This window comes from Pinus tabuliformis, chromosome 9 (assembly GCF_031772625.1).
Source record: "Pinus tabuliformis cultivar Carrire ecotype Pingquan chromosome 9, CPIR1, whole genome shotgun sequence".
Lineage (NCBI taxonomy): Eukaryota > Viridiplantae > Streptophyta > Pinopsida > Pinales > Pinaceae > Pinus > Pinus tabuliformis.
In genome coordinates this window covers 389712165-389722896 of record NC_142307.1, presented here as the reverse complement: position 1 = coordinate 389722896, position 10732 = coordinate 389712165, and the positions used below count along the sequence as shown (strand labels likewise).

Below are 10732 nucleotides of genomic sequence, written 5' to 3'. Positions count from 1 at the left end.
ACAAAATACCCCGTTCCAATTGTGCTGACAATCGCTGGTCAAATGTCCCAATGGTATTTGTAATTTCCTGCCCAACATAGACCCCGAAGAGCTATAAAAAATGTATTCGACAAATGGATTAAAAGCCACCAGTTTTAACTTAACATAATCCACTAGGGCAAAATATAAGAGAGTTTGGAAGATACCATGAAGGACACCTGCATATTGGGGGGCTATTTCCTGATAATAAGACAGAAACAATGCATCTATAAATCAGTAAATTTTGTTAAGAAATGGGATCATAATATCATTAGTTAAACCTCCGTGAGCTGATTGCAAATGAGCATTCAAGTATCAATACAGTTTTGAACAGAATAAAACATTGTATGATTAGTTAAGTCATAATGAGAACCTATCATATTTATAACTTCGTTAAACTCTGAAACATACCTGCATATTTAGCAGAAACCAGCTTGGCTGAATGAACTCAAACTAAGTGCTGCAGTAAGCCAAGCAGCTGCGATCGTTGGACTCTGGGCAGCATTTAAAGCCAGGAGTGCTAGTCCTGGACCAATGAAACCAATCGACTGCAAGGAGGTATAACAATAGTGTAAGAAATCAATCATAACATACACTTCTAGAACTTGAAAAATAAAAAGGTAGAGCAGATTCTTCAGTATGATAAGGTTATTAAAATAGAAAATTGATATGAAAATGAATGTAAAATCAGAATTTCTCAAGAATCAGAATGAATGGGATTGCTTCCAAGATTCAGCTCACTTTGTTTATCAGCTTTGAATGGTTCACAATTTCCGATACAGCCTGTTTAATTTAGTTTTAGACACATTTCCGTTTTAAGTTAAGAATCAAAGTAATATCAACATCTGAAATGAGCCTTATGGTTGTGACATTCAGGTCATTGAATAGAAACATTGGATAATTGTTGATTCAGTCCTTCTATCTCCTTATCAACCATTGCTAATAAAGATGCACCAGAGTGAATACAGAAAACAAAGCCAATATAAGCATTGAATAATTGATGATTCAAAACTCTATCTCCTTATAAACCTTCGGCTAATAAAAACGCATCAGGGTGAATATAGAAAATAAGCAAATATAAGGATTGAATAATGATGACTCAATTCTCTAATTCCTTATAAACTTTGGCTAATAAAGACACATCAATGATCAGGGGATGAAAAATAAGGTTTTGATACACCCTATTGGTAAGGCAAGGTAAATATTTTCAATAAAGCTTTGAAAGGCCATTCAGAATGAATGTCGAAATGAAGCATTATAAGGCCTATTGGGAGGTCCATAAATAGTATAAAGATGAGGATATATAATAGAGAGTGCATATTTATACAGTTGTAAAAATAAAGACGAAATAATGTGCATAATAGTTCCTTCACACAAGCTATTTATTCATTTGCAGATGCAATGAAAATCAGAAGTAGATGGGAGAGGAGCTTTGGAGAAAAGTTGATTTACTTGCAATTGAAATCAGTTGCAATGAACTGCATCTAAACGGTAAATTGATCAAGTTTGACGGCAGTGAGAATAACAAAGTGACCCTTAAAATTGTCTCAAAAGTGGGCCTCTAGTTTTCCCTTACACATATCCATTGAAATATCCAATAAGCTACCTTACCTTTACTTACTTTCCCATTGTATAGGCGTGCTCTGTATATTTAGAAACTAACATAGATCTATTTTAACCCAAGATCTATCAAGCACCAAATGGGATCCAAAAACTCACATTGCAAACCATAATATATTTGCACTTTCAGGTATTATTAATTTCGTCCTTTTCACCCTTTCACTTGTAATAGATATAAGGTTAAAATGGATCTATGCTAGAGTTTATTTACAATTGTTCAAATATGGTAAGTAAGATATTTTTTTACATCACTGTAATTAAAAAAATGAGTCATCAACCATTTTTTTCATTTTATGTTATGTTATTAACACTGCATGCAGAGACAAATACATGGACATCTGCCCCTGGGACGTAGAGCACCTCGCTTCTCTCGAAACAATTATAGGTGTCATCATAAGAAGAAAAGGAATAACAAGAATGCAAAAGTTAAATCTCCAAGAGATGTTTTAAGAGGAAAATGATATAACCGAGGGAATAATATGCCCAACAGGATTCCCTTGGTTACTCAACTCCTGTACCTCATGGAAAAGGTTATTAAGTCAAAACAAATACCTGATAGAAATGATGGCAAACTGATGAGAAGCTAAATAATGGGATGATGGAGCTTCATACGAGGGTAAATATCATATTAAGGGCATGAAAAATAAGAGAAGAGTCTGCAATGAACTCAAATAATGTAGCTGGATATTAATCAAATAATCGATGCATTCATTGTCAACAGAGAAGAGCATTTGTGATGAGGATGGAAAAATAATGTGGCCTACCAATTGATATGAAAGTCTACCAGTACAAAATTATAGAACTAGTATCATTTGTGATAATACTAGCTTGCTTTTATAATCAAATCAATGGAAAATTGCTAAGTAACCCAATGGAACAAAAAACATAAATGCATAATGGAGGACATGTATCATTGCCCTGTTTCTTTCCCATTATGATTGATAATCACTTCAATTCAGCTCTCCATTAATGTCACCTGGTATAACGTAGCCAATAATTATTAACTTGACCCAAATGAGTTTCTTATTTTAGTATTTTTCAATCTTATTAATAATGACTTCTCCTTGGTTTTGGTTCTTTTTAATTATTATTCATTTTTTTTTCCTTTATTTCTGGTCTAATTTTTATTATATTTTCTTTTCTGAGCATCATTCATTTTCCTGAGCAGACTTTTGCCTTCCTGTGTGGTGCATTCTTATTCATGCCAGAATTAGTATTTCTTGTCCTTCATCAGCTTTCTCTTCCTTGAATTCGAATTCTTGGTCTGATGATGAACCTAATAATGAACCTAACTTGAGGTTTGAAATGTCCACCTTAAAATATTGTAATGCAGCATCCTCCTATATCTTAATAGATAGCTTGTATGAATGATGGTTAACATAGATTGAATGGTAAAGCAAGAAAGGACGGAATTCCTTACCTTAAACTTCTGGTTTTGCTGTCAAAATGATTTTCCCATTTTGTTTTCTGGTTTTGCTGTCAAAATGATTTTCCCATTTTGTTTTGATTTTATTATGGAGACTATTCTTTCAGCCTTTTAATCTGTATCTGCCAAAGTAAGCTACGTTGAACAATTTTGAGTAAGGTACGTATATTAGTGTATTTTATGAGATGATCTTATGAATTTTTGCATACGCCATTGTTTTATAACTTCTGTGGATTGGAAATGTCATTAATATATTTTTTGTGCACAAAATGTTGGACATTGGATAAACCAACGCTCCCCATGCATGTCGCACCATGGACTTACCGTCTCTCATGGATCCTTATCTTTGGCGATGCGATCATTGACTAACACCCGCGGGTTTTGGTCTAACGGGAATCGTGATTCCCAACAAGTGGTATCAAAGCATAGGTCACGAGTTCGATACACACCTGGCTTGCGTTGGGGGGTAGATTGTTGGACATTGGATAAACCAATGCTTCCCGCGTGTGTCGCAACATGGACTAACTGCCTCTCGTGAATCCTTATCTCTGGCGATGCAATCGTTGACTAACACCTGCGGGTTTTGGTCTAACGGCAATCATGATTCCCAACACAAAATTTACTATATTTTGAGTTTTTTCTGTATCTGTCAAGTCTTGAACCAAGTCTTGCAGAGTGCCAGGCCACTCAAGTCTTTGCCCAATCCAAGTCAGACAAATTTGCATCAAACACTACCTGATATGGGAGATAAATTCTGGGTCCTTTACCAAATTTTGGGATGGTTCTTGGCTCTTTCCAGTGCCTCTAGGTACTTTGCAGGATTTCATGGAACTCGAGGAACAGTTGGAATCCAAATATGGACTTAAAGTCCGGGATTATTTTTTTTCAGTTATTCTGAACCACTTTGTTATATCATGGAAACAAACTGGAACTTTCAGAATATCCAAATCTGATAGAAAATTTGAGAAGGCTCAAATTGAAATAGGTTCTTGTGGCTTTCCACATACCTCTCCTCCCTAAGGAAGACAGGCACAGATGGGGAGGGCCAAAATCTGGCAATTACTCTGTCACAGGCAGTTATAACTGGGCAGTCTTTGGACTAGACAGCCTGGACAAGACTATCCTTGGAAACAGATCTGGATTGAGAAATGCCTTCCAAAAGCCAATTACTTTCTCTGGCTACCTGCTTCAAAGTTCAGAGAGGCTTCCCAGGTCCTTCAAGATGCTATCTGTACCTTAAAGCTGAGAAGTCGGCAATTCACTTGCTTCTTCGCTGTCATTTTGCCAGGGAACTTTGGTCTTGGTCTTTCTCAAAGTTTGAATTTAACTGGGTAGGACTGGTCCCACTGGAGGACGTACTATTATGGCTATAAATGTGGAGGACTAAATTCAAATCTGACAAACTAAATCTGAGCTGAGTATTGGTCCTGCCACCATTACCTGGAATATATGTTTAGAAAGGAACAGAAGGATATTCCAAGATAAAGCTTGTACTTCGGACAGAACCATTACTCAAATAGAAGCCTCTATGACTCATATCCTGAGATCGTGGCCTCCAAAGAAGGTCCTTCCACCCCACAGGATTTTTTGGCATCTTGGAATAGATTTCTATGACATATTCCACAAATTTGTTGAGAACTTGGAACACATGATATTTATTCGAAAATATAAGGTGCATTGTGGACATACGTAATATTGTTATCATGCAAGATATACAGATATAGAAGTTCACCAAAATGGGGTTTTGACTTGATTAAGACTGAAGGGCAATTGCCAATGGTTGAAGAAGACTGACTCTAAGGGATCGCACCAATCTTCAATTCAAAATAGGAATTTTTAAATTGGGTTATCAGTTTTTCAAAATGTTGCACTTTAATCTCCAATAGGAACTAGTCTCGTGCTAAACATAACACTGATAAGCTTTGTTTCGAATGGCTATTAGGATAGGCACAATTATGTATGAACTGAAACGAATTAACTACAATATAGTGCTTATATGGATACATTTCACCCTTAACTAGAATTCCCAAAATATGAAGCATAAGAGAATGGATGGGCCAAAACGATGGACAATGTTATGACTTTAATATTTACTCAATTATAAAAAAAAATAACTGACCTGCATAATTTTGCGCACTAATGTGACTGTGTATCCTGATTGAATCAAAGAGTCTGAGCAAGCACCAGCAAGATACCCTGCAAATGCCATCGATGCCCATGGAATGGCACTGAACCATGCCGCTTGTTTTAAATTTACATCAAATACCTGCATGAAATAGCATGTGACTGAAATCAGTTGGCTTTGAAATTCACCTGGATATATATATATATAAACACGACTTTTGGTTTCTTAGAAAGTATATAGAGTAGTAAGTTCTAATTTCTCATGCAATTTGACATACATAATTCGGAAGAAATTTTGGAATTATTTCAGTACAATATAGAACAGTATCCATTGCAATGAAAGGCATGCTTACAGTTTTGAAATACACTGGCATCCATGATAAAAGAACAAAATAACCCTGAAAATACAAGAAAAAAGGATCAGTTACAATGGCAAAGACATCAAGATAACAAACAAAAAAGCCATTTTGTGGACTGCTTACCCAATTATTCGTAACATTTGCAACTATTATCGCCCATGTTGGTGTCTTAGAAAATAACAGACGAAAAGGAGGCATTCGGTTAGCAGTCTGGCTAGGAGACTTTCTAGACATTGAAGAACTCTTATTTCCATCCTGAATATACAAAAGTTCTGATTTTGATATTCGAGGATGAAACTGAGGTTCATTTGATATGGCTGGCAACCATACCGACAGCCACAGAAATCCTAATAGTCCAAAGGTAACAAAAGGCCCGAAAACCCCACCGTGTGACATTAGAGCAGGGGTAGCAAGTAAGCTTATCACATTACCCAAATGAAAACCAGCCATTGAAAGGCCCACTGCTGTAGCACGCTCGGTACGGGGAAACCACCTTCAATACAATATTCAAAGTATTATGAGCAGAAAACAAAACCTAAGTTGCACAAATACTGCAAAATTATCCTCTCGTAGTTGAAAATTATGAAAATATCTAGATATTAGAAAGAATTTTACTTGAGATCACTACAGTGCTTTAAAACCATATAATAAAGACAAAATTAGAGAAAAAATGAATGAATCAATTCAATGATTAATTAAAAAACTTACTTCGAAATAATGGTGTTCATACAAGGTAAAGCTACACCTTCTGCAAACCAAATAGTGCACGTATAGCAAGAAGCATTCCTACTGAATGGTTAGCAGCCCATGGAGTGAGCATAGTTGCCAATGACCATATTGCCAAACCCCATGCCATCACCTTTTTGCCACCATAACGATCTGCCAAGGCTCCTCCAGCAATAGGTGACAGTAAGTATCCCCATAGGAAAGATGACTGTGATATTCCAAAAGCAAAATCAGTCTATACCGACAAATTGATATCTATTTAGTCTTCTTGCAAATCACTAGAACCCTTAGTGTATTAATCATGAAAATACCAATTTATGCCCATCTATCAGTTTTACAAGACAATATAATAAAGCAATTGAATGGAAAGGTAAGTTAACGAATAACAGCATAATTATAAACTTAGAATAGTCATCAGATCTCTAAACCAATAAATCAATAATGAAAATGAATAATAAATTCTCTCTCCTTTGTTTTACCGTGTGAAATAGCTCCCCTCATAAAAGGGAACCCAAGTTTGTTGGAAAGGCCGATATGTTACATTGTCCCTTTAAAACAGCATGTTTTTGAACAAGGCAAGCCTTGATAGCAGATGAATTCAACATTACCTTGGTTTTCTCATTTTCTTTACAGTACAAACTATCGAGATTAGATCACTAAAATTATAGGACACCTGTCATGATAGGTTTTCTGAGATATTCAACAACTTTACAGCATTAGCTTCAGTGCTTGAAAAGGAAAGGGACAACCCTCTATCTAAAGACACTGAAATAAGAAAGAAGCCTCCTCGGAACAATGGAAAATGATTTGTTATAACCTTGCTAGTGACATAGTACAGCTATATCAAAACCTGCCATGCATAGTCATGGTAGAGTCGGTTCAGACTCCAAATCTGTGGTGTGCCTAAACACAATTTTTTGTTATACAAATAAAATCATATATAAATGAGCTATTTTTCTTATAAGCCCATAGTTCCGTAGTGCAATATGATAAAATTCTGGTCCTATCTCCTTAGGCTATTTGATGATCACATTGTTCTCAGGCCACAACTTATATGACGTCTAAAATAAAATTATTAATATGACTGTTACTAGATAGGAGTCTAATTAGACCTGAAAGATAGCTTGTACCTCAAACTAGGGTTTCAGCCCTCTTTTGAGTAAACAGGGGTTTCCAATCTCTTTGTATATGCTCATCTGTCTTTGGATATAGATCAAAATGCTTCCCTGTCAAATTATTTCTCTAATGTTGGAACTTCCCAAAATATAGAAACAAACCTGAAATCAGATTTGGCCATCCTCCACTTGTGAATGAAAGGATGGAGAAGGCCCAAACTCTCATGATAGACACCCTCCACTCCTTGGATTACATTAGAGCACTCACCCTCCACTCCTTGGATTACATTAGAGCACTCAAATTCTAAGGTAACTCGTTTCAGAGAGTGCATCCTACCTTGTCAGGGTACCTTAAGTGCTTTATACAAGAGTACAATTATCACGGTGAGTGACCTCCCTTGATTTTCATTCAATACGCTTTGGAATGTGCATTAGCAGATACTTGTAACTGCCATTACCTATTTGGATAGTCAATAGGCTACCATCCAAGTAGAGGCCCCTGTAAAAGTTTGACCAACATTTAAGCAATAAATGCCTGCGAAATGAGTTGTTGAGTAACTTTATACCGTATTTCTAATCTTTATACATAGAAAAGTATGAATCAAGTCTTCAAGTACCCAACAAAGGTAGTTTAATGGCAATATAATATGTTAAAGGTGGACAAGAATGAACCAAAGCGATATTGGTACCCATCTTGTTTATGATTCTTGTTTCCATTTCTAACTAACGCATGCACCTCTGCTTTCTCCAGAACCTACGAAGCAAAGACTCAACAGGATATGGATTCAAAGTAGATATCCAGAAGTTCAGAAATACCATATTTGCCACATGAAGACTGGAGATGCGTATGCTGGAATCCAAGTGTGCTGACCTCTGGGCAACAAATGGCCCAGCTAATGTTAAAACTTAATACCATCACTGTAAAATTAAAGAGGAGCCCCGCCCTCTAGTAAGGTTATTGATATACCTTGATCTGCTAAATCTCAATGATACTGTTTGCCTATATGATACTGGTCAGATGCTTCAAGATATATTTTTCCTTAATCAGCTTGCGCAATTCAAAGAGTTTCTAGTCTTTACCAGGGATATTTTCCACAGCAACTGAAAGCCCTGATCTGAAACTGAATTTAACATGATCAGATTTGAAAGCATATGGAAAAACAGTCTGTGTTTTGTTCTTATCTCAATACATGAATAGATGAAAGACAGCATAAATTCATTAGTACCAGCCCTTCCCTGGAAAGGGGAAATGCAAAGTAAACCGAAAATGCAAAAGCATGAGAGTATGAAATCCAATGATCTTGTTGAATACAGGCACGACAGGAAGGTGATGAATTGACAAAATGAGACAACCTTCGTACATGTCATCTGGATTGAACTTTTTAGGTTCAGTTGAAAGTCTAGTAAAATTTCTTGTCTACCTCGACAAAGGATTCATTTTAGAAAATTTGAAAGTTTTATCCCCTGTAGGTGTAGATCATATCTAAGGCTCAATGCTATCAGTAAAGCTGCATACTAAAAACCAGGCCTCGTTTGAGTGGAGAACCACATATCAATATTATAAAACTACAATAAAAGAAATAAGAATAAGGCCAACCGGACCCTGGTTCACTGGTGAGGTCGATAGATTATTAAACCAGCACCAGGATCTATTCAAATCTGTGGTCTGCCTCAGCCAAATAGGATGCACTTCAAGCCAGAAAAGATCTGCTATATGTGGTGCAACGCTTTTAATGGTAAAGAATAAGAAGACCATAAATTTGTAAAATAGTTGACAGAAGATTCACTAAAGACAAATTCCATGCATAGCAATCTCAGAGTGGACAAAAGAATACAGAGACACACCTGAACAATTCCTGCAAAAGAGCTGCTCCACCCATGAGTTGCTGTGAGAGGCACAATGGCAACAGACATTACAATTCTGTTGGCATTACAAAGTGACAACCCCAGAGCCATCATGGCAACAACTTTGGCTCTCTCTGATGTGAGAAACTCCATCAATTTTGATGGTCTTGCAGCATCTGCAAGTGCATCCAATCCAATACCATCATCTTGGAAGCCTATATCAGCTCCTGATGCTGCCTGCGTGCGAACCTGCTGCGCTACAATCCTTGGCCTAAACACCCCTGATCTACTACATCTGTTAACGGGCTTGTCAGCAATTACATCTGTACCTATAACCATCTTTTGGCGTGTAGAATCTCTAAACCTTAGCAGACCCTTCTTAGCCTGCCATTTGACTTGATCCTCCAATGCTGAATTCAGAGTAAGTAAAGAAGATTGCTTATGTGCCACAGATGACAACCCACATGCCATTCTTGCATCAGCTGTGGGCATAGCCATTTGCATAGCATGGGGTGTAGACATTTTGGATGGTATCCAAAACTCCCAAGGGCAATGCACACACTCACGGTGGTGCAGAGACTGCTTGTGTGCTATATAACTTGGAACTGCATCAACACCAACCTAAGAATTTCAAAACCATATCTTGCCACTGCATCAACACCAACTTAAAAACTTGAAGAACATGCTTGAAAAAGAAGCTAAAACACCCCCCAAAATAAAAATTGCACTAATTATGTCTCAAAAAAATTTCAGGCCCTTAATATTCAAATTGGAATTCTTCCTCCATACCTTGATTACAGATTGCAGGTTCAAGAATATTTGTAAAGGATTCGCACGTGCATTCCTACCCAGAGCATGGGGTAGCTGCCAACCATAAAACCAACAATTCTTCCTCCCACCAATATAACAATATTGTTACATTATATAAGTCCCGATCAAAGTATCAAATGTGATTTGATTCTTGCATGCTTTTCCTGAACAAGGTCGCTCACTCTATATATATATATGGTATGACAGTTAATGTGTAAGACGTGACCCAATAGGACTTGCCTTCAGGCCCATTAGCAGAAGCTGTGTGGATTGCTCCACATTAGATATGACAAGGTGAGTCAGCATACTTGCCCACAGCTATGCTCAACAACCCCCACCAAACCAAGAGAATATACGAACTGTATATATACTTACCCTGAAGTTTAAAATTCAGCTTACACCTTCTGAGCGCCATTGGAAACTAAGGAGGGCATGCGCCCGTATAAGTCAGATACACGCATTTTAATTTTAATTTGGATTTTTTCCCCAAAAAATAAATTATCAGATACATGATGTTTATGTTTATCCACAATTGAGATTAAGTGCCATCTTTCACCTACTTTTTCTGTTTTGTTTTGTTTATTTCTCCTGTAAAGTTAGAGGATTTTGTTATTGGGAAGGTCAGGATTTTGTTATTGGGAAGGTCATTTTTGTGGGGTCATTTTAATCATTAAATTTTATTTGAAGTT

The 10732-nt window shown here is 36.8% G+C and overlaps 1 pseudogene across 1 annotated transcript in view; it reads right to left on the bottom strand.

Moving 5' to 3' along the window:
- LOC149148784 (putative anion transporter 4, chloroplastic) overlaps positions 1-10235 on the bottom strand; it is a 15934-nt pseudogene extending 5699 nt beyond the window's left edge. The window contains exons 1-8 of the transcript XR_016263203.1: positions 10023-10235; positions 9234-9882; positions 6256-6481; positions 5671-6040; positions 5542-5586; positions 5184-5330; positions 430-566; positions 10-219 (exon numbers count right to left, since the gene is read on the bottom strand). The product of XR_016263203.1 is annotated as a putative anion transporter 4, chloroplastic (transcript). The remainder of the gene's footprint in view (positions 1-9; positions 220-429; positions 567-5183; positions 5331-5541; positions 5587-5670; positions 6041-6255; positions 6482-9233; positions 9883-10022) is intronic.
- Between the last annotated feature and the right edge of the window lie 497 nt (positions 10236-10732).